Source organism: Artibeus jamaicensis, unplaced genomic scaffold (genome assembly GCF_021234435.1).
Source record: "Artibeus jamaicensis isolate MK-2021 breed Jamaican fruit bat unplaced genomic scaffold, CSHL_Jam_final contig_685, whole genome shotgun sequence".
NCBI classification, from domain to species: domain Eukaryota; kingdom Metazoa; phylum Chordata; class Mammalia; order Chiroptera; family Phyllostomidae; genus Artibeus; species Artibeus jamaicensis.
In genome coordinates this window covers 27,960,990-27,979,726 of record NW_026521924.1, presented here as the reverse complement: position 1 = coordinate 27,979,726, position 18,737 = coordinate 27,960,990, and the positions used below count along the sequence as shown (strand labels likewise).

The window sequence follows — 18,737 nt, the reverse complement described above, 5'->3', positions numbered from 1 at the left end:
ATTTATCTTTAGAGGGGAAGGGGAGGAGAGAGGGAGAGAAATATCAGTGTGTGGTTGCCTCTCTTGCATCCCGTGCTGGGAACTGGTGGGAAATGGCCTGCAACCCAGGCGTGTGCCCTGACTGGGAATCGAACTGCTGCGCTCAATCCACTGAGCTACACCAGCCAGGGCTTGAAACGATTTCTTTCTTACAAACCTATATCACGCAAGAGAACGAGAAGACAAGCCTTAGTCTGGGAGAAAGTATTTGCAAAAGACACATCTGCTGATGCACTGCTATTCAAACTACACGAAGACCTCTGAAAACTCAACGAGAAAACAAACACTCCAGTATACAAATGGGTCAAAGGCCTAAGCAGACACCTCAGCGAAGACGATCCACCAGTGGCGAGGAAGCGCAAGAAGAGATACTGCACAGAGGACACCAACAGGAAATGCCCGGACTGACACACCGCTCCTCCTCCGTTACTGGTGGGAGTGCAAAAACGGTGCAGCTGCTTTGGAGGACAGTTCAGCAGTTTTCTTACAAAACTCAAAAAAAATCCAACTCCTACAGTTCCGTCCAGCCATCGTTTGAGTTGGAAATGTGTGTACACACAAAAACCTGCACGCAATGTTTGTAGCGGCTTTACTCCTGGCTCTGGCTGCCAAAGCTTGAAAAGCAACCAGGATGCACCTAAGTGTGCGGATGAACCGCAGCCCATCCAGACAACGGACCGTCACTCAGCACGGAAGAGAGATGAGCCACCGAGCCATGAAAACTCGTAGGAGAATCTTAAGGGAATATTATGAAGTGAAAGGATCCAACCGGAAAAGGCTACACAGTGCACGACTCCAACTATAAGACGCTTTGGAAAAGGCAGGACCGTGGAGACAGTAAAAAGATCACTGGTTTCCAGGGACTAAGGGGGAAGAAGGGATGGATAGCTGGAGCGCAGAAGATTTTCAGGGCAGTGAAAGCGCTCCGTGTGGTATTAGGATGACGCACATGTCATTAAACATTATCCGAACCCACAGAATGCACAACACTAGAGTGAACCTTACTGAAAACTATGGGCTTCAAGTGAGGAGGTGCCCATGCTGGTTCATTGATTATAACGAATGTTCGACTCTCATGGGGGGGATGGGGCATGGGATGTATGGGCACTTGGTACTGTCCCCTCCATTTTACAGCGATTCTAAAACTGCTCTAAAAAATGAAGTCAATTTTTAAAAAATAAGGTAAAGGACATCACTACTATAAATGCAAAGCCAGTAATATTTTTTTCATAAGTAAAAGGAGAAGGAAGGCTAGAAAGACAGGAGTGATAGACAGGGTCCGACAGAAGTAACACCTGCTTGAGTGGGGTTGGTAGGGTAATGATATGGCTGTGATCATGTATAGTTTTAACTTGAACATCTCATCTAAAATGTCATATGGTGTGATCTCACATTTAACGGGAAGCTAAACAACGAAACAAACAAGCAAGCAGAATAAAAACAAAGACACTGAAATAGAGAACAAGTGGACAGTGACCAGAGGGGAGAGGGAAGGGAATTTAAGGGGGAAATAGGGGAGGGATTTGGAGGAACAAGTATGAAGGACACAGGGATGAGGACTGGGGGGGGGGGGAATGGGAGAGAGGGGGGAGACAGGGCAGGGGGGCTGGGATGGGAGAAATAGACAAAAAAAGTACTTGAAAAATAACTAAATAAAATTTCAAAATAAAACTAAAAACTAAAAATAAAAAATGTCATATGGTGTGCTTGAAGGTGATATTGTTATGTTACAGAATTACATGCTTATGATTTCATAATAAAAGATTTTATAATAAAAAGGGGGCATTATTTATGCCAGACCCTGTATATATTTGATTTACCAATGTTTTAATTACCAAGAAAGAGAAGAGAAGAGAAAAAAGACAGAGGGAGAAGGGCCGTATTGATGTAAGCATCAAGTGGGCACAGACAGCCACTCCTGACCATGCCATGTCCCTGAAAAGTCCCCATGACAAGGCCCAGCAGCCTCCCATCGTTTCCAGCCTCCTTTATCTGGTTTCTCTCTGTTATTCCAGGTTTGAAGCCTCCAAATAGCTGGTGACCCAGTTCCCAGAAAAATCTCCCTTGCTGCCCTTTTGTAAGGGCCCTGGGGGCTGTGGGGCTCTTGGCAGATGCCACAGCTGTGGGCACAAAGAGAAGCTTATTCTCCTCTCAGCAGGGAGGAAGGGAGGGCATCAGAATGCAGGGCTGTCCAGCTGAGCTTGGGCGCCCCCTCTCTGCATGGGTCTGGGCTGCTAGGGGCTGTGCTCCAGGTGTGGGCAGGGGGCGCTGGTCAGTCTCCGTTCACCATTCACGTTTGTCTCTGTTATCTGTTGCTGCGTAATAAACCACCCCAGAACTTAGAGGTTTAAACAGCCATTTATTATTTTCCCCCATAGTCCCTTGGGTTGACTGGGCTCAGCTGGAAGCTGTTGCTTGAGGGGACTGTCGTGCAGTTACAGGCAAAAAGCAGCTGAGGCTGCAGTCATCTCAAGGCTTCCTTGGGCTGGAAGTCCAAAGTGGCTTTTTCACTCACCTGTCCGCTGCCCCAGCTGAGATGGCTGGAACAACCGGGGACTGGCTGGCCATCTATTTCTCTCCATATAGTCTTTCCGCATAACTAGCTCAGTCTTCCTCACATCATGCCAGTCTCAGAGTAATCGAAGTTCTTCAGTGGCAGCTGGCTTATCCCAGGGCAGTGTTCCAAAGGTCAAGGTGAAAGCTGCAGGGTTTCTTAGGACCTAGCTCAGAAGCCAAGAATGCCACTTCCGCTGCTACATTCCATTGGTCACACAGGGCCAGCCCAGAATGAAGGTGGGAGGGGCTACTCAAGGGTGTGGTTCCTGATGGGCCATCTTTGGAGGCCAGCCCTGACAATGCTGCATGCCTTTCAACACTTTCTTCTCTTTTTTCTACCTTACTAGCCAATATTCCTTAGTCTCTTTGAGTCTTCCTTATCTTCCAGCTTCAGCTTAATCAAGGGCCCCAGAAATCAGCCCTGGGCATCTTCTACCCTTGAGTGATCTCAGCCATTCTAAATACCTATCCGGGGACAACTCCCCAATTTCCATCTCCAGCCTGGACCTCTCCTCTCAAGTCTAGGCTCCAATCTCCAACTATCTACTCAACAGCTCTGCGTGGAGGTCTCACAGAGACCCCAGCATTAGCAGCTCTAGAACCACCTTCCCACCCCTGCTCCCAAGCACTTCACAAAAGAACAGGCATGAATAGCTGATAATTACACATAAAAGGATACACAATGTGATTAGTCGCTAGAGAGATACAAGTTAACCCTGGTTGGTGTAGCTCAATGGATTGAGTACCGGCTGTGAACTCAAGGATCGCTGGTTCGATTCCCAGTCAGGGCACATGCCTGGGTTGCAGGCCAGGTTCCCAGTGGGGGCCATGTGAGAGGCAAACACGCATTGATGTTTCTCTCTCCCTCTGTCTCCCCTCTCTAAAAATAAATAAATTTTTTAAAAAGGAAAATACAAGTTAAAATCACAACGATACCGCTATACATCCTTTAGAATGTCTAAAATTAGAAAGACTGATCACAACAAGTGTTGGCAAGAATGTGGAGCAACAGAAATTCTCATTCTGTTGGAGTAGGGAATGGATGCAAAATGTGGTAAAACTGCTTTAGACTATGGTTTGGTATTCTCTGGAAAGGTTAAACATGTACCCGCCATATGACATGACCCAGCCACTCCACGCCTAGGCATTTCCCCAAGAGAAGCCAAAACATTTGTTCCCCAGAGGCTTAGACAGACAGATGTTCAGAACAGCCCCATTTGCAATCACCAGAAACTAGAGACAACCTAAAATGCCCATCAGTAGATGAATGGATAAACAAACGTCGGTACATCCATACAAAGGGATTCTATTTGGCAATAAAAAGAAACAAGTTATTGACACCTGAGACATGGGTGGATCTCAAAGTCAAGCCGAGTCAAAGTAGCCAGCACCCACCACCCAAAAAAGGAGTACATACCATATAATTCCATTTATACACATTATAGAAAATGGGAATTAATTTATAGTGACAGAAGTAAGTCAGTGGTGAAGAAGAGGAGGGAGGGGAAATTCCCAAAGGGCTCAGGGATGGATGATAGATTTTGGGGTGTGGGTATGTTCACTATCTTAATTGTGGTGAAGTTTCATGGGTGTGTACATATGTCCAAATTATTCTAATCATACACTAAATGTCCTCCATATGGTGTACTTCAATTATATCTCAATAAAGTGGGGGAAAAAGTGAATAAAAAGAAGAAGAACAACAACAAAAAAGATACATTGGAAGAATACACCCCAAACTGTCAAGAGCAATTACCTTCAGGGAGTAGAAAGTGGGGTGAGAGCTATCACCTGTTACCTTCCACGCAGCTTTCTAGCTTAAATCGTTCACAAGCATGTTTCACTTCCAAGTTTAAGAGAAAGGGCGGTACATTTTTTTGCCCCCCAGCCTCTGCCCAGCCCCCAGGAGGTCTGTCGCATGCCCCCAAACAGACCAGGCCACTCTGCCAAACAAAGATACCTTCTGGATTTGAGCCAGGGGTTTCTGGGGGCAAATTCCCATCCGGAGACAATGAAAACTGTGCTCCTTCAGAACAGGGACTTTATTTACACCTTTATATCTGCATTCCGGACCCGGCCCGCATGGGATGATTGCCCGGGAAGATAATGGAGTCATTAATCTCTGCCCAAGACTGGGCTCCCCTTGCCAACTTCCCATCTGGGTAATTAAACCAACTGGCAGCCCCGCATCAGTCTCCAGGACGTCTACTGGGCGGAGGAACAGGGGCGCTCTGGAAGCCACCCCTGGCTTCTCCAGACAGGTAGTTCCCTGGGTGACTTTAGGACAAGCAAGCTGAACCCAGACTGGGGACCTCGGGCTTGACTTGGCCCAAGACTCGGGCATACATGGACCTCTGGGCATGTCAGGACACTGGGAAGAGCTGTGCCCCTGGTTTTCCTAATCTCACCCCAAACATTGGTTCCTTGCAAGTCGAGGGAGTTAGCTACCACACAGCTGGTCCACCTCTGCCCCACCCCCCCACCAGCTTCCTTCCTTCCTCCATAACAGCACCAAGATATTTCAGGGGAGTACCACCCCACCCTCCCCCAGATCCAGAATGTAAATGTTTTTTGATGCCTAATTCACTGGAAGGTGGTGCCCTCTCACCTGTTATATGAGAGTCTATGTGAGGAAACATTAAGTAGCTGAAACCTGTTCCTAGTGGGGTTTGAAGATTTCACTTGAACTTAAACTTTTGTTGTTAAGAGTTAGCTTACAAAATGCAGCTTTTTTAAAAAAAGTGTATTAATTTTTGACATTTATTTATTTATCCACTAGTCCTATTCCCCACCCCTCCCCTTTGCTAGCCATCGGCTGGTTCTTTGTACCTATGGATCTGTTTTTGTTATGTTTATTCATTTTGTTTTTTCTATTCTGCATACGCGTGAGGCCATATGGTATTTATCTTTCTCTGACTTATTTCGCTCAGCACAATACCCTCTAGGTCCATCCATGTTTGTCACACACGGCAAGATTTCGTTCTTTTTTATTGCTGAATAATATTCCATTGCATTTGTATATAACATCTTTATCCATTCATCTATTGATGGATATCTAGGTTGCTTCCATAACTTGCTATTACCAGAATGCAGCATGGTAAATCTTGATTGGGCTTAACCCTTACTGCTCAGGGCGTGGTCTAGCACCAGCATCCCCCCAGAGCTTGTTGGAAATGCAGAATCTCAGACCTCACTCAGCTTACTGAACAAAATCTTCGTTTTAATGAGATCTCTGGTTATCCGAAAACATCAGTTTTCAAACTTGGCTGGACATTGGAATCCCCTGGGAAGAGTTTTTCCTCATGCCGACACCTGGGATCTTCTGCTGAGGTTTTTATTCAATGGATCTGGAATATGATGTGGACAGCAGCATTTTATATATTTTATAGTATAACATACATTTAGCAAAGGGCACTAACTTTAGATGGATAGCTGAGTATTTTTTAAACTGTTACTTCTTTTTTAATATTTTATTTCTTTTTTTATTTTTAGAGAGAGGGGAAGGGAAGGAGAAAGAGAGGGAAAGAAACATCAGTATGTGCTTGCCTCTCACTACCACCAACCCCACTGGGGACCTGGCCTGCAACCCAGGCATGTGCCCTGACTGGGAATCCAACCGCGATCCTTTTGTTCACAGTCCGTGCTCAATCCACAAAGCTACACCAGCCAGGGCAGGATAGCTTAGTACTTTTTACACATGTGTACATCCATGTAACCAGCACCCAGATAAGAGCAGAGACCATTTCTAGCACTGCAGAAAGTTCCCTCTTGCCCCTTCAAGGTAAGGTGGTGAACCATTCCGATTTGTCCAGGAGTGAGTTTATGGAACTTTCGGTACCAAAACCGAGGAAGCTCTGGGCAAGCCCGGACAAGTTAGTCCCACTGCTTCAAGGTCTACACTTCCCTCCTACTTCCAGATGACCCCTATTCTGATTTCTACCCAGTGCTAATTTTAAGAGTCTCCCAGATGACTCTGATCTGCATCCAGGGCCAACTGCAGAGGTATCAGAATCTCCGCTGATACTGATACTCCGACCCCCACCCCCCACCCCAGGCCTTGTGAAAGCAAAGCTGAAACCCCCTAGGCTTCCTAATTCAGTAGTTCTGGGGTGGAGCCCCCAGATTTGCATTTTTAACAAGGTCCCCAGGTGCTGCTGGTGCTGCGGGACCTCACTCCGCAGAACTGCAGGTCTAAGCCAATCAAGTAATTCTCTCTTTCCCAATGACTGGTTTAGACTTGAGCATGTGACGCACTTTGGCCAATGAAATGCAAGGAGAAGACCACCGGGAGCCTCTGAGGCAGCATTTCGGTAAATTCTGTTAAAATGGCATCTCTAGATTGTGCATATCAACGCCCCTGAAAGGGGAACCTGGGGAAGGGGGCTCCTGGGAGGATTTTCTCACTGATAGGGAGGTGCACGGGAGGGGGTGCTCTCCTTTTCTTTGGAAAGTTCCGTAGTGTCTGGGTGTGGGCCCTGGAGCTGCCTCATGACCTTGACACCCACCACCCAGGACGGAGGAGGGGAAAGATGGAGAGAACCCGCGTCCTTGCGGAAGCTGTTGAACTGCTGAATGACCACCCCTACGCCCAACATATAATTGGCTTTTCTCTTGTGTTCCAAAGCACGTGATGCCCTGCTATTCAAAGTCAAGAACCAGGGGCACCAGCCAGGGGAAACAATGTATGGGCCGGGGCAGCGCAGTGCCTCACCCGGCAGTGGGCTCGGTTCCCGAGGGACATAGCGCTAAGAGCGAGTTTTACGGACACTTAGGAGAGGCCACACGAAGCAGGACCTGACTGGCTCGCAGGTCCTATTTTCTGGGGTAAGGGAAGCTAGCTAACGCCGGAGTTGGAGCGCTGTGGTTGGTGTTCTGTTAGGTCTCCTTGACAGGTAGGCGTTCCCTGTATAAGTGCAGGCTGATGTGATCAGGGCGGCCTCCTCCTTGTGAGTCTGGACATATGAATTAACTCGATCACTAAAAAATGCAGAATTTTGGGCCCCACCTCAGACTGGCTGAAACAAGACCTGCATTTTAAGGAGCTCCCCACAGGAAGGGCGAGACGCTCCGCTCTAACCCAGACAACAGCTCGCAGGCCTTGGATTTTCTGGGCCACCCCCCTCATCTAATAGCTGCGTCAAATCATGTTATTATTGATAATCAAGTGAAAAGATACCAGGGGCGCCTCAGACAGAAGCCTCCAGGTCAGGTTTCCCTTGCATCTCATTGGTCAGAAGTAGGTCACGTGCCTTCACACGAAGGAGGCTGGGAAGTGGGTGTCTGGCTTCATCTGCCTCTGTCCCGAGAGACAGGCTCTGCCCGCAAGGGTGCAGATTGCTAGGAAACTGCAGTGTCCACCACAAGTAAATACTATTCATGAGCTTTTGCAGAGTTGGGACAAGACTCAGAGGTAAACAGGTGCTTGCCTAAGGCCACATAATTAGAAGGCACTTGCCACTTTGTAGAAAACTAGATAATTGTTATAAATGAGGGGGGCCCGAATCAGTGCCTCAGCTGGGCCTTAAACCCAGACCCCCTGATGACCAATGGACTGATTTAGCCACTTCCTCAAGCTGCCTCCCTCTTGCCCTTTGTGTGTGTTTATATCTTAAATAACGTTTTTTAAAGGACAGAGCCAACTCAGGAAGCGATGGTGTCTGTGTGCCTCCTCGTGTGGCTAGCCACAGTCAGGGAAAGGAGATAAGGTGCCTGGTAAAACTGGAATTTGCTTAGCCGTGTTTGGACACTGCCCAAACCCAGCGTGCTTAGGACACCCTGGACACACAGGACAATGTTATTTTTCACCATTTCCTGCCAAATGCCCAAGCCGGCTCCACTGGTGCATGATTGGCGTTCAGGGTGGAGCCTGGCTTCTGAGCCTCTCTGCATGCTCAACTTTCCGTCCCATCCGAGAGTCTGGGAATGGGAGTCACAGCCAAGGCAACTTCCTCCTAGCCCGAAGCCACTGCCTTTTTGTAACCTCATCCCAGAAGTGATGTTCTGCCACTTTCGCCATCATCTGTTCATTTCAATCAAGTCATGCTCAAGAGGAGGGAATTAGAAAAAGGGGTGAACACCCAGAACCGAGGATCATTGGGAACAAATGTAGAAGCTGCCTAGCATGCCACATTTTGCACCCCAAGAACTCCAAAATCCATTTTATAATAAAACAACCATTAAGTGTTTATGTGCCACACACTGTGCTGAGAGGTTTACATACATTGTTGCCTCCAGTCCTTACAACAACCCTATAAGTAGGCACAATCAGCATTATCCCATTTTTCTATGAGAAAATAGGTGCAGAGAAGTTAAGCAACTCGTCCAAAATCACCCAGCTAGTAAATGGCAGAGCCAGGAGCACTAATATTCACACAGGACTTGAGAATTACAAACCAATTTCTTTAATCCTCCCAGCACTGTGAGGTAGAGATCATAAGGTACATTTTTACCTATGAGAAAGCTAAAGCTTAGATATAAAAATGATAGATTATTGTGCCATGTACTAGCCATGTTTTTAGTGGTTTGCGTTCATCACCTGACTTGATGCTCCTGCCAAACCACCAGGCACTCCTATTTAGAGATTCAGGATGAAAAATTATTTAAATAATCCAGTGGTCCTGTAGTGATGATTTTCTTTTTTTTTTTTCCTCTTAATTAAAAAAAATTTTGATCTTAGAGAAAGGGGAAGGGAGGGAGAGAGAGGAACATCGATCGTTTGCCTTCCGTACACACCCTGACCAGGACAGAACCTGCAACCCAGGCATGTGCCCTGACCTGGATCCAACCGGCGACCTTTCAGTTTGCAGGACTGTGCGCAAACAACTAAGCCACACCAGCCAGGGCAGTTTTCTTTACCATCTTCTATGGACTCGGCACACCTGGCTCAGGATCTGTTTTCTTCTGCATCAAGAGAGTTTTTACGAGCTTAGCATCACATGGGATTTGGCATCAGATACAACTTATTGCTTGATATGAGACTGGGCCCTTTTCTCTGACCTCAGCTGAAGTCCGTCAACTGGCCAGCTTTTCCAGTAATAATCAGCAAATTAGGAGATTTTCACTTTCTAGATTCAAAAAAAAAAAAAAAGCCCTAGTGCCAGCGCCCATGGTTAAATTGAATAAGCTCGACATTAAAGTACCAGCTGCACTCACCTATTTGGCTCATGTATTTGGTGGGCACTATATGTCTGTCTAGTGGACAGACCTTTCCTGGGCATCTTTACGGAGCTTTCATGCCAGGTGTTTCTCAGACTTAATCTCTGCAGCCAGCCAGTGAGACATCTTTATGAGCTCCAGCTTACAGGTAGGAACACTGAGGCAAGAAAAGATTACATAATTTTCCAAGATCACACGGCTGGGATGTGACTGGTCCCAGATGGGATGCTAATCCAGGAGAGACTGTATGGGGGGCAGGGGTGGGAGATGGGGGGCTGAGTCTAACACACACAAACATCCTTTCCCTTCTTAGCAACTCTCTGGCCCCCACAGCATGTCCTGGGACTTTTCCTGGCTGGAAAATCTGAATGAAGAGTTGTTTTGTATCTTAATAGTAGTTCTGTTTTCTTTTCTAAATTTGACATATTTTTCATAACAGCCATATATTATTTCTGTGCTCTGAAACATTGAATATTTGCACATCCTTCCTGACTGGCTGTAAGAATCATTTTTTTAAAGGTGATATAAAAAGGTTTATTTATAGCTTTCAAATTTCCCCTTAAAGTCACTTTATCTTCAAGTGGAAGCTTTTTTGCAAATGATGTAGTCTAATGGTAAGTCCATCACGGGTACTCTGGGAGAGTTCCTCACTGTCCCTCAGTGAGAAACGACCCTGGGCCAGATGTCAGGAGAAACCCACAATGTATCCTCAGCCCAGTCCAGCTCTCTCCCTGGGGCTCAGTTTCCTGAGTCTATAAAATGGGGCCAGGGTCAGGGGGAAATTGTCATTAGAATCATTAGATTTCCAGTAGCTCTTACATCTCTGGCAGGTGGTGGCCAAAAGTTACCAAATACACCTCAAGCCACAAAACAGGTGGTGCAAATACTTTTCTTCCTTAAGGCAGACTCAAAAGAGTGAAAACCAGAGGGGACCGTCCTAAGACAAGTTACCTGAGTGACATTCTTTTTATGTCTATGAGTGTCATGGGAAGTTACTTTTTATGTTAACACCGAGGTGGGTCCTGCTCCTTCCATATCACCAGAGTCTATTGTTACTTTTGAACATTTTTCTTAAATTATGATAACAAGACACAACATAAAATGTACTATCTTAACCATATTAAGTGTATAGTTCAATAGTGTTCCGTAACCACCTTCTACTTTCTGTTTCTATGAGTTTGACTACTCTAGGTACCTCATATAAATGGAATCATATGTTTTGTCTTTTCGCGACTTGCTTGTTTTAAGGATAGTATCTCCAAGGCTCTCCGTGTTGTGGAACGTGTCTGCCGCATGTATACACCGCATTTTGTTCAAGCCGTCCCTTGGTTGTTACATATTTACATTGCGTCCACCTGTTTGCTATTGCGAATAATACCATTAGTAACACGGGTGCATAGCTACCTCTGAGACCCTGCTTTCAATTCTGCTGGGTGAATAACCCAGAAGCGAAATTGCAAGATCACATGGCAGTGCTATTTTTAATTGTTTGAGGAACCATCACACCAATTTCCTTGGTGGTTAAGTCTTTTGCGTTCCCGCCAACAGTGCACAAGGGTCCCGATTTCCCCACGTCCTCATCACCACTTGCTATTTTCTGCTTTTTTGATAGTTCCCATCCGAACGCGTGTGAGGCGATACCTCCTTATGATTTTGATTTGCCTTTCCCTAGTGATTAGTGATGTCAAATCTCTCTTCATGTGCTTGTTGGCCATTCATATCTTCTTTGCAGAAATGTCTGTTCAAGCCCTTTGTCAAATATGTACAATACTTATTTTTTTTGAGAATTTATTTATTTTTTAGAGAGAGGAGAAGGGAGGGAGAAAGGGAGAGAGAGAAACATCGATTGGTTGCATCTCACACACCCCCCAACTGGAATCGAACCTGCAACCTTTTGGTTTGCAGGAGGACGCTCGACCCTCTGAGCCCTACCAGTCAGGGATCTGTCATGTGTTTTAATTATGGAAGTAACACAATATTGAAGAAAGTTAGAAAATACAGAAGACATGCAGATGGTAAATAAGTGTATAAAGACATGCTCCACATCATGTCACCAGGGAAATGCTAATTGAAACACAGTGAGATACCACCCCTCACCCATTAGAATGGCCCAAATCTGGAACATTGATACCAGCAAATGCTGGCGAGGGGCTGGAGCAACAGGAGCTCTCATGCGTTGCTGGTGGGAATGCACGAGGGTGCGGCCACTTTGGAAGACTTCAGTAGTTTCTTACAAAACTGAACATACTGTCACTACAGGCACCACTCAGCCTCACTCTCCATCGCCTCCTTTCATCTCCTGCTGAAGCTCCCACCCCAGGGCTGAGAGCTGTGGGTGCGGTCGGTCTGTGCTCCAGGACCCCTGAGCAAGGAGGACTAAGGTGAGTGGGGCATCTGGGCAGGCAAGGGAAGACGTTGGCGTGGCCATTCACTAACTGGATGGCTTAGGTAAGTCACTTCCTCTGTCTGAACCTCAGTCTCCTCATCTGTAAAGATAATAATATCCCCTCCCCTGTAGGTTGGAGTAATTTATAAGGAATAAATTACTTATAGCATGTACGGTATATAGCGAGGAGTCTGGTAGGAATTTTCAATAAAAGGCAGTTGCTGTCGTCATTGTTGTTATGGTGATGACGACTCAATGGCTTAGGGCGGTCACTCGGACTTGCTGAGACAGTGGGGCAGTGAAACGTTTGAGGCAGCCTGGCATACATTGTGACAAACACCGCCACACTCAGTAGGTATAGCCCCTTCAGCTGTAAGCACATCAGGTCAACCTGTGCCAGAAGTGGTGACATCAAAGACCCAGTCTGCACACACCACTGAATTAACATCAGAGCATCAAGTGCTGTCACCCACGAGGACCACCCCCATCGCAAGCCTTCCCACCTGTAAACTATGGCCTCATGGTGCCAGTTTGTTTTAGCAAAAGGACCATTTGCTTAAACGAGCCTGCCAAATGAGAAGGTCCAGATTTCTCTCTTTTTTTGAAAGAAGCCACAGATATAAATAAGCCCAAGATGGTCTGTTTCTGCCAGAACTAACCGATAAAAGACAGTTGAAACAAACCTGCAATCAATTGGGAGGAATTGATCAGGGGACCTGCCAAATCCACCCACCCAGGCTTTGAGGCCAGTTTAAAAAGTTATTGGGAAACTCGACAACCCCCCAATCTCCTCCCAGTCAACCTTGGAGGGAAAATCCAAGTCGAGAGAAAACATGAAAGTTACTCAAAAGGTACAAGGTCCATGGAGACTTTATCTTAACAGATGCCATTGTCTCAAGCCCAGCACTTCCAGGAGTGAAGTTGCCAGGTGTAGTAAATAAAAATACAGCCCAGTGAAATTTGAATTATGTTCCAAATATTGCATGAGCCATACTTGCACTGAGTTATTTATGTGAAATTCTCACTTAACTGGGCATGGTGTTTTATCTGACCTAGGAGTGACAAGGGCAGTGCTTTGTCTTCAGTTTAGAAACTTGGAATCAGTTGCCAGTATTTTAAGGATGTCAAGCTTTCTTTAAAAATGGGAAGCCCTCACTGTGCTGGTAGTAGCTGCTTGGAAGTAACGTAATGGGGACAGAAGGGAATGTGGGAAAATGGAAATTGATTACTGGTATATTAGACTGAAGGGATAGGGTAAGTAACTTCTTTTCTAGTTCATTTGTTGCATGATGAGTCTGGTGGTCGCACTTCAGCAGTGCATGCCTGGGGTTGGGGGAACTCGCCCTTTTTCAGCGTCCTCTGCTGCGGTAGATCCAGTAAGTGCTGGCTGCAGGATCTAAAAAGCTCACCCACCTGTAACATCACCCGCAGGGTTTGATTCCCGCTCCCCCCCCCCCCCCCCCACACACACACACCTGAGGGCAGAAAGGTCCCTCCACTGGGTAAAGATGTGCTCACAGTGCCCCCTGCAGACACAGGTTGGAGCTGCAAGTCCTAGAAGGGAGCCCAACTCCATCTTCTCTACCAATTGTGTAGAGCACATTGTAAATTAGGCAAAATCTAAGATGGCAAAACAAAACAAAAAAATGGGGAAGGCAGGGGACGGGGAGCGGTGATGAAAAGAAACCAAGACAGCCTTTGAGAAGTGCTTTCTATGTTCCAAGCTAAGTTCTAAGTGTTCCTTTACTCCTCAAAATACCCCCATATGGTTGGTACTGTATCCTAATCTTTCTGAGTAAGCAGCAGAACCAGAATTCTAGCCCAAATTTGAGTCCAGAGCCCATGTTTCACAGCTAGGATACAACTCACTTGAACACATGCATAAATTTGACTAAGCACAATAAGGTTACCACCCCCCAAACTTCCTTCATATTCATACCCATACCCATCTAAATTCCCCCATCAGTGTTTTCTCATTTGAAACTGGGTTCCCTCCCTCGGGTTGTCTTTGGGATCCCTGCACACTAGCTCATTTCTTCATACTAAAGACAGCTATTACTGAGTCTTTATACCAAGTGCCACACTAAGTATTTTGATCTCATTCAGTCCTCAACAGCACCATGAGTAAGGTAATGTTCTTCTCCCTTTCACAGTTGAAAATTTTAAAGAACTGGAAACCACAAGCTGTGAATTGTTTCCTTACTATGCTAGGTTCTAGGCTAAGCACTTTACAGACATGAACTTATCTCAAAACCCTCTTATGTAGCCAGTCATGAACCCCATTTCAAATAGGAAAACTGAGGCTTAGGGGCATTCAATAACCTGCACAGGAACCAAGCCAGAGGACAAAGCAGCAAACATCTAGTGTTTGGTGGGACTGAAGTTAGGAATATATGTGGGGGGAAATCAATCAGATTAGCCATGTGTCATTGGAATGTTCCAGTTAAACACTAAAAATGTAAAAATAGGGTAGTTCAAGCACAGTCCCAATCACACCTATTAATACCATATTATCACCCGTGAAGCACAGATGGGGGATCCACCCTCCAACCCTGTAGTTTTAAGTCTGTAGAAATTTGGTTAATGACCCCAATTTAGTGCTTCTTAATCCCCAATGACAAAACTCAAGAGCACTTTGCTTTCAAGAATTTTTTATTTTCCTTCTCCAGATAAGGAAGCGTGCAAAATTCCATTATGCTTTCTCAGGAAAACACAGGGTCAATTTTTTCTCAAGAGGCCTTGTATTCCAACTCCACCAGTGAGAAACTCCTTAGAAAGAAAAAAAAAGGTACATTACAATCAGCACCTCCTGACGTGCTACTTGTTTGGGATGATATGGGAGCATCTGGTTAAAACTTTAGGAGCTCAGTGGAATGTACCACGATCTCCCAACTCAAGACAACTTTCTCTCTTCCGCACCTCATTGGAGCCTGTGTGCTACAGTCATGATGTTAAAATGTTCAACCCCAGTCTAGTCTAGATCCTTTCTAATTATAGGGAACAGTCAAGGACAAAACCAGGAGCACACGAAGACTTTTATGTTGATTCTAGACACAGCACCAATGCAATGCATACAAGATACTTTAGAGAACAGGGGTATTTATAAATATGAAACAGACAAACACATTACGGAACTGCTACTGTTCTTAGTTACTAATCTCAGTTACTAAGTTATGTGGGATAACAGTCTAACAAACCTTTTTTAAATTCAGAGTATTGAGTGGTCATTGACAAAGGATAAAGTTTTTTTTTTAAACAATCTTTGCTGCTTTTATACTGTTATTTTATTTATTTATCTTTAGAAGGGAAGGAGAGAAATATCAATGTATGGTTGCTCCTGGTGTATCCCCTGCTGGGAACTGGCCTGCAACCCAGGCATGTGCCCTGACAGGGAATCGAACCATGATCTTTTAGTTTGCAGGCCTGTGCTCAATCCACTGAGCTACAGCAGCCAGGGCTAGATTTTTGTTTTTTTAATATTCTATTTGCCCTGGCTGGCATGGCTCAGTGCCCAGGCACCTGACTGGCAACCTTTAGCTTTGCGGGACAACACCCAACCAGTTGAGCCACCAGGTCAGGGTGTGGGACTGGAGACAGACTTTTTTCCTTTAAGACCTAGTCATACCAATAGGTCAATACAGTCTTCAGTTGAGGACTTGATTCTCCCCTCCTATTTTTATCCTCCATCTGGAACTGATCCCCAGGTTACTCCCAGGCAGGCAAACTCAAAACCCATCCACCCTGAGCACATGTAATAACCCTTTCATTAATGATTCATTTTTTAAACACCATTCACAGAGACCTTACCTGTTACAGCACAGACTGAGCCAAGAGGAAGATCAGGCTGCAATCAATTTTCTGCCCAGTGACACACAGGGCTCTAAACCTGCACCAAGTTAACAGATGAAATGAAGATAAATGACCTGAACGCTAAGGGAGCAGGGGGGCACCCAGAGTAAACCCAATCCTCACTTTAAAAAAGCCTACACATAGAAGCCCTGGCTGGTGTGGCTCAGTGGATTGAGTGCAGGGGATTCCCAGTCAGGGCACATGCCTGGGTTGTAGGCCAGGACCCCAGTAGAAAGCATGCAAGAGGCAACCACACACTGATGTTTCTCTACCTTTCTCCTTCCCTTCCCCTCTCTAAAAAACCCATAGAAAGTCATTAGCAGCTAAGCAGAAAAATAGGGGTAGCTCTCCAGGGCCAATGCATCAGACAAAAAACTGGCTAGTAGTTTAGTTTGATCAACAGGGTCGATCTGATGGGGAAAAAAGTTAAGTCATCACGTGCAATGGCCATATTTGAGCCACAGAAAATAGAACGCAAGGAGGATAGCCCCATATTTAAAAGAGAAGCAATCACTACCTCCTCCATTCTCCAGATTTTACGTCGGTTCAGCCATGTGGGCATGGGTACTTAGAAAATGTGCACATCACTTCCCAATCCTTTGCCACTCCTGGATTCATCCTGGTCCACACCAAGTCTGCTTTCTGCCAACAGTAAACCGGAGAAGAAACACAGAACATGAGCTCTAACCCACTGGATGCCCAAACAAATGAGGGGTTAGGAGCTCTCAAGCTGGCATATCAGACAGAAACTGGCTTAGAGATGTTAGATCAACATGGTCGATCTGTCGGGGAAAAAAAGCTCAGTCATCATACATGCCAGTAAAAAGCTCTTGCCTGCTACAGATAAAGAGCCCTGAACCAGGAGTAAGATTTGGTTGGTCTGCTTCTACACTTATGAATTCATTCAGTATTTGAGCACGTGTCCCATTTGTTGGCAGTAAGAGAATGGCGGCTCAGACAAATACCCATCTTCTGAGCTTTTATTTGATACAGGCCAGTGTGGCCAGCAGAAGTTGGGGGGGGGGGGGGAGCTGGCTTTTTTCCAAATGTCAGGATGTTGCATTTTAATGCTAAGGTGTTATCACTAAAAATCAGACATTCAGGAAGAGCAAGATTTAAGAAAAACATGATCCACCCCCCACACACACCAGCCCTGCCCAGGCCCATGAGTCAGTGGATGGCTAGGTCAATAGAATGTGATACTCGACTTTCCTGTAAAAATGTCACCCACCCATTTGTAAATTTAAGCACACAAGAAAGCTGTTTCTCAAGAAAGTGAAGAAACGGAATCCGAAATGTGCTTAAAAGGGCATTAAAGACTTACACACCAATGATGCAACTCCTCACTGTTACCTTGTCCCACACACACCACCTCCTTGGGCTTTAAATGCTCACATGTTTCTCCACTTTGCCTTTTATCCAATCCTAAGAGATGTCCTTGCTATGCTTTCTCCTGCCTCCTCTGCCTCTACAGCAACGGTTTGCAACGAATGTGCCTTAAGAATTTTTAAAACATGTAATAACTGACTACTTAGTGAGGGGCACTGGCCTCTTTTCTGTTAAAGTTGTCAACAAACTGACAAGAGCCAACATGGCAATAGCTATCTGGTATGAATGAATCAAAATTATACCCATTTAAAAAAACAGATCAGCAAAGAAATGTATTTTGTGTTTGGCGAAATTTTAATAATTAAGTTATGCATGCCATGAGATGAAAAACATTTAAAGTCACTGCTCCAATGTATAAAATACGCTCCAAACCGCCACTCTGGAGCATTTTCTCAATCCATTGAGTTTTTGCTTTCTCATGCCTATGCAGTCAATTTGGCTCAAATAAACTCATAATAAGTACATTTTTGTGAGTTATAATAAAGCCCTTATTATAATTCAGGGCCCTTTAAGGACCACCTAATACATGCTTTATAGGAATTGGCTATCGTTAAACTACTTCCAAGCTAGGCCAGCAAAGGAAGTGGCTCCTCGGAGCACGTGCTTCCCACAGTAGGCCAGAAGACATGCTTACCAGAGATCAGGAGATCAAAGGCTCTCGATGTCTACACGACATCGGGGTTCCTTTGGAGGCCCGGCAACAACTCTCTCCTTCAAGATCCATTCTGTACCCTTTGATCACGCTAACCTGCAAAACAAAGAGAAGGCAACAGTTGCTACCGGCCCACAGTAGGAAAAGAACATGGCTGGGCCTTTTGAGGCCGGCGTATCAGTACTAACTGGCAAGTGTTCAAAAGGTAACAGCATGGTCGATCCGATGGGGAAAAAACGTAAAGTCATCATTTTCACCAGCCAAGGACTCCTCAGGTACGTACACAGGGAGCAGGTTTTTCCAGCTCTGATCTCCCGCGAGGCCCGATGGCCTATTAGGGTCAGAGGCAAGGGTAACCATGGGCAGAGGCGGCAGAGGCGATACCAAAAAGAAATGGAGATTTGTGAATTTGGGAAAGAAAACAGATCTAAACTCACCACACAGGGTAAAAACCCTGAATTCTCAGGGCTGGATGACATCGGATGAGGACGATGCAGGAGAACAAACTCAGGCGGTCAAGAAGGAAATGCAAACGCAAAAGAACGAGGTGCTGCGGCACCCTCCTTATATAACCAGAGGGGACTTTGCGCCTGCGTGCTGGACCCCAAGCGCTTCCGGTTCCCGCGGCGCCGCCCGGGAAATGTAGTCTCCGACGGTACTTCGTAGTTGTCTAGGCCGCGCTAGGACCGCCCCCTTTTTTGTACACATTGG

The 18,737-nt window shown here is 45.7% G+C and overlaps 1 long non-coding RNA gene and 3 other non-coding genes across 4 annotated transcripts; all 4 read right to left on the bottom strand.

The window, feature by feature from the left end:
- Positions 1 to 14,770: 14,770 nt before the first annotated feature.
- On the bottom strand, positions 14,771 to 18,706 carry LOC119063309 (uncharacterized). The gene is made up of 5 exons (XR_008392612.1): positions 18,464 to 18,706; positions 18,009 to 18,122; positions 16,503 to 16,627; positions 15,944 to 16,022; positions 14,771 to 14,905 (listed from the first exon to the last, which is right to left on the bottom strand). It is a non-coding gene; the product is annotated as an uncharacterized LOC119063309 (long non-coding RNA).
- Positions 16,340 to 16,433, bottom strand: LOC119063398 (small nucleolar SNORD12/SNORD106). Its single transcript, XR_005085169.2, has one exon. It is a non-coding gene; the product is annotated as a small nucleolar SNORD12/SNORD106 (small nucleolar RNA).
- LOC119063399 (small nucleolar SNORD12/SNORD106) lies at positions 16,715 to 16,806 on the bottom strand. Its single transcript, XR_005085170.2, has one exon. It is a non-coding gene; the product is annotated as a small nucleolar SNORD12/SNORD106 (small nucleolar RNA).
- On the bottom strand, positions 18,195 to 18,287 carry LOC119063400 (small nucleolar SNORD12/SNORD106). The gene has a single exon (XR_005085171.1). It is a non-coding gene; the product is annotated as a small nucleolar SNORD12/SNORD106 (small nucleolar RNA).
- Positions 18,707 to 18,737: the final 31 nt, after the last annotated feature.